Source organism: Triticum urartu, unplaced genomic scaffold (genome assembly GCF_003073215.2).
Source record: "Triticum urartu cultivar G1812 unplaced genomic scaffold, Tu2.1 TuUngrouped_contig_10297, whole genome shotgun sequence".
NCBI lineage: Eukaryota > Viridiplantae > Streptophyta > Magnoliopsida > Poales > Poaceae > Triticum > Triticum urartu.
The window spans coordinates 9,043-14,507 of NW_024111149.1; the positions used below are offsets into that span (position 1 = coordinate 9,043).

Here is a 5,465-nt window from a genome sequence, read left to right on the forward strand (position 1 = left end):
ATGGTGTAGTGCACAGGGTGGTGTGATCCACGAGGAGTCGGCATGTATCTTGCTAGGGTGGATGGTGAAGTCCACCGGATGGTGTTTTCCACAGGTTACTAGTAAGGCTGGGTAGTCCAAGGCATATTTGAAGTGGTCCGTAAATTTGCCAAGTTAAAATTAGCGAGAGATTGTTGCGATCAATGAAGTCTATCAGTTTAACTTGTCGTGGTACGAGCGGATGAATCGACAAGAGGTGAATCATCAACGAGCCAAGACCGAAGAAGCACAGAAGACAAAGTGTGTCAAGATTAGGGAGCGAATGTTAGAGTAATCTTGATTAGTAATTAGCAAGTAGGAGTCTTTGTGTCCGATTCGAGTACTAGTTCATGTACGGGTGCTAGTCCTTGTACAGGAACAGTTTAGTACGTGTCAGGTTATAGGTTAGTTTGGCTAGGAGAGTCCTGGTAGGATTGGTTAGCCGTGTAAGTCTAGGATTATGTTGGGTCGGTGATGGCTCCGCGTGTATATATAGATACACAGGGCCTGCAACTTTGTATCGACAGAAAACAAAAAAAGAAATAAAGAAGAAGAGAGACACGACACGTGCCTTTGGCAAAAAGTTTTTGCGTCTGCGTGTTTATCGTGGTTTGATGTGATCGATCCTATGGGCGAAGTTCCAACAAACCCATCACATTCTTTCTAAGGCGCCTTCCTTGTCGAAATGACGGCCTAGCTGCCTCCACAGGTCATGGCAGCCGTGGATACTGTCGTCCATGTTAACAAGAGCAAATGGTTGGCCATCTTGTTCCGCCGAAACTTGTTCCAACTGAAGCTTTCTTGAAGAACAATTGTTTCGAGTGCTGCTTCTTAATTACCAGGTCTTCTTACTTTGTGGACATAGCCCTTCCTAGAGCTGCAAGCGTTAGCTACTGACTGCATAATGGTGGTCACCATTACTCTTCAATTGCACCATTTATCTGTTGGGGAGGAAGGCAGATTCCATGCTACTCCATTGATCTGTTTCCATATCATCGTCGATTACAATGGAATACATGAAACACATATCAGGAAATGATTATTTCAAGCTGGGATCATGGGTTCAGTGAGCAGTCAAAATTCAGCATGTTGTATGTAGCAGAGTTAGTGAACATATGAGTACCATTAATTAAACTTACCTCTTGTTATGCAAGTGCTCTCTGATATGATATCCACGGCAACCAAGCTCACATCAGGGCCATCAGACCCCAGGAGTATCTGGACGAGTAGTACTTGTCTCGGGCCCTTGTCCGCAGCGAATTGCTGGCAAACGTGGTTGTTATACACCTCTCCAGCAAGCACAATCTTCCTTGGGCCACAGAACCCGACGATGATGACGGAGATCACCTTGAGCATCGGCAAAGGGCCGAAGGCCGTGTACCTCCCTGATATCCTCTTTAGAAGCTGCAGCCCAACAGTCCGAAGTTAGGGTGTCGGACAACGCGGCAGAGCAACTGTGTTGGCGGGGCCTGTTCGCGATCGCATGCAGTGTGGTAGATGAAGCGATTGATACAGTCTTCAATGGTGCGAGCCATCTGGCGCAGCTTTTCGATGCTCCATCGATTGGCTCTGTTTAGCATATGCCTGCTGGAAACGTAGGCATGTCTGCTTTTTTGGTGGGTCTCTTTTCTAGCTTGTCCGCTCTCTTTGGGTCCATCCTTCTCAACCGCTGGCTGCCTCCACTTTGGTACCAGCCGTCGACAACTTATTTCTAGTCTTTCGAAGTTCATCTTCAGATGTTCCTTGCTTCTACAAATTATGCAACATCACTTTTCTCATGTTCATGAGTTGATAGTCATGAATACTGTCAGGAAAAAAATCCAGGTCATCTTATATCCATAAAGTGGTGTCAGATTTCTAGGCTGATTGTTGAGATTTTCAAGTTTGTTCAACTCTGGTATCTTCTTTGCTTGTATGAATTTTCCCCTCTATTGGATTTATGTATTATCTTGATGGTAAAATTGAACATATCCTCAATCAGAAATCTATCATATACGACATAACCCATCTAATAGGGTATCAAGTTGAATAATAATAGCCAAGAGAAGTTATAAGTTTGGTCTATCCTCGCATCTTGAATTGTGCATCTATTGTTAGTTTATGGCTTTTTTATGGTACATATTACTATCGAGGCATGAAAACGAGAAAGTCTCGCACCCCTCGACCGGCGTGAGCTTGTGTGCCGGGATCCTAGTTCATCTCTAAGCTCTAACGGCTCCTTTCCGGGCTACATACGGGTACCCGACGGTGAGTGAGAGTAGGAAGAAGTGAAGGAAAAAGAGATTGGAGAAGGGGGGAGGAGGAAGAAGTATGAGGAAATAGGTGGAGGGGAGGAAGAAGAGTAGGCAGAGAAGAAAGAAGAACATGTATACTGAGATGCTCTCCCCAACTATTGACCGTATATATTAGTGGGTGAGGAATCATCCAGTGGCGCCATGTTGGAGAGACGCTACCTGGATGAATCGTTTGATGCTTGACTCATATCAGGTTTGGAGCGGTGATAAAGGATAGCAATGTGAAATCAATTGCAGCTGCAAATGAGACGGTTAATTCATGTTATAATGCTTTTACAGTAGAGGCGTTGTCCTTGAGGTTTGGTCTAAATCTTGCACATATGAGCGGATGCAATAAACCTGAGACGAATGCGGATAATATAGAAGTGATCACTACCATGAAAGAGGGCAGTTGGTCGTTTATTGCAAGTGCTATTTTTGATAACTAATATCTTGTGTCCTTAGACTTTAACTCGTATAATTTATGAACACAGTTATTGGGAAACCAACCACGTTTGTGAAGCAATTGGCAAGATTGGCTATACTTTCCCCTCCTAAACTTTTGTTAATGTCTACCCCTGAGGAAATTGTCCCATGCTCGTAAGCGATGCGACAATTCTTATGCATGAATAAAGGAGGATTGAAGTTTTAAAAAAGACATCTTGTCTCCAACACCCATAATATATGTAATATTAGCGTAACCAACACAACTTTTCATAAAAGCTTCTGACCATTGGGCAGCTATACCAGGCGAATGATCTTCATCTGATGGAAGTTCTGCAAGTAACTTGTAATACTGCGATCTTCAGTATCAAGTTACATGTGCAGGAGAAATAGAAGGAATAAATACAATTAGTCCTGCATCTTGTCCATTTGCAAGAACTCAATATGGAGTATGGCCCAAGTCCATATTTTCTAATTTGAGCAACCAGTCCATTAAAGAGACCATTTGAATAATGATAAAATGCAACGCAAAGTCATCACGATCTCCCTCCCTTCCATATAAAGCAGGTACTGAGATTTTCACTGAGACCAGTGATTGGTCGCCATATCTTTAAGCATATGTTGCTTCATATGCACATCAACTATTGTAAAAAATGATTCTATGTACAATCTAGAACCATTTCAGATAATAAGGTCACACAATTCACATGGCTTGCCACTGAAGAGATAATTTGCAATTACTCATTACTCCTTAATTGGAAGTACTTCAATTAGACCAAGTTCCACAACCATTAATTATGTTAGGCTCATATGACTTCACTTCATAAATACGTAGATAATGCATATATATGATTCAAATTATATTTTTGGATGAAAATCCAAATATGAAATGAATGTAATAATTTCCAGCAATGTCCTTGTGATAAGAACTTTCTTTGTCTTTTATTCTCATGTTTGAACTAGTATAGGTCGGAGTTACACATGATGGTACACACATCACTTTTATTTATCATCGGTACATTGAACCCTCCATTGACTAAACAACGATGATCCACTGGTCTAGTACTATAACTCTTCGTTTCATTGGCCATTGATGCCTATACCACTACTCCCGATGGTTGTTGTTGCGGATAAGGTTGCTCAGGTTGGTGTGGCTGTAGAGGGAATGGTTTTTGGGGTCGCTGGGGAATTATCTGTTCTGCTTGTTCAGGGAATGTTTGTTGGGGTTGGGGAAATGGTTATTGCGGTTGATGGGGGAACGACTGCTCTAGTTGCAGAGGGAATGGTTGTTGGGGTTGTTGGGGAATTATTTGTTTTGGTTGCTCGGGAAATGGTTGTTGCGGTTGCAGGGGGAATAGTTGTTGGGGTTGCTGGGGATTTATTTGTCCTGGTTGCTAGGAAAATGGTTGTTGTGGCTGTAGAGAGAATGGTTGTTGGGGTTGCTGAGAAATTCTTTGTTCTGGTTGCCAGGGAAACGGTTGTTGCGGTTGCAGGGGGAGTGGTTGTTGGGGTTGTTGGGGAATTATTTGTCCTGGTTGCTGGGGAAATGGTTGTTGGGGCCGGGAAAATGGTTGTTGTGGCTGCAGAGAGAATGGTTGTTGGGGTTCCTGGGAAATTTTTTGTTCTGGTTGCTGGGGAAATCATTGTTGCGGTTGCAGGGAGAATGGTTGTTGCGGTTGCTGGGGAATTATTTGTTCTGGTTGCTGGGGGAATTGTTGTTGTGGTTGCGGGGGGAATGGTTGTTGGGGTTGCTAGGGAGTTATTTGTCCTGGTTGCTGGGGAAATGATTGTTGAGGCTGGGGAAATGGTTGTTGTGGTTGCAGAGAGAATGGTTGTTGGGGTTGCTGGGGGAATGATTGTTGCAGTTAAACGGGAAATGGTTGTTGCGGTTGCTGCGTAATTATTTGTTCTGGTTGCTGGGGGAATGGTTGTTGTGGTCTCTGGGGTTGCTGCGGGAATGGTTGTTGTGGTTATTGGGGAATTGGTTGTTGGGGCTAGGGAAATGGTCGTTGTGGTTGCAAGGGAAATTGTTGTTGCGGCTGGGGAAAAGGTTGTTGTGGTTGTTGGGGTTGCCAGGGGAATGGTCGTTGTGGTTGTAGGAGGGTTGGTTGTTGGGGTTGGGGAAATGGTTGTTGTGGTTGATGGGGGGAATATTGTTGGGGTATGGGAAATTGTTGTTGTTGTGAATATGGTTGATGTGGATATGGTTCCAGCGGATATGATTGTTTTTCCAGAAATTGTTGTTGTGGTGACTGCAACTCTTGGTCGCTAGGGTTGAGATGCCTAGCAGCAATGATGATGCTCATAGGCATGGAAAGGAGGACGAAGATGATGAAGGTCTTCATTTTGGATTTGTGCTTAATGCTTTCTTGGAATTGATGTTTCTGATCTTGGTGCTTGAAGTTTGGATAATGGAAGGTGACTATGATGGAGCATGTGTATTTATAGCCGTCATGGTGTGGTTTCATTCATCTTTTCAGCCGCTTTTCCGAAAAAAGTGCTCGTAAGCTTATCCAACTAATCGTTTGGTATGTTGTGTTTGGTGGCACAACTTTACTTGTGTGATTTTGGATTACTCATCATAGTTGCTTTTTGTTGCATATATCATCTGGTTGTAAGGCATGCTCGATAATGACCGATGACTCTTTTTTTCACTTTACACTACACACCTTGATCTATATTTTGCCTCCTGTTGGAATTTAGTTTGTGATGCTCTACATGATGTTAGGC

General features: G+C 43.3%; 1 pseudogene; it reads right to left on the reverse strand.

The window, feature by feature from the left end:
• Window positions 1-3,670: 3,670 nt before the first annotated feature.
• Window positions 3,671-5,123, reverse strand: LOC125526493 (annotated as a pseudogene).
• Between the last annotated feature and the right edge of the window lie 342 nt (window positions 5,124-5,465).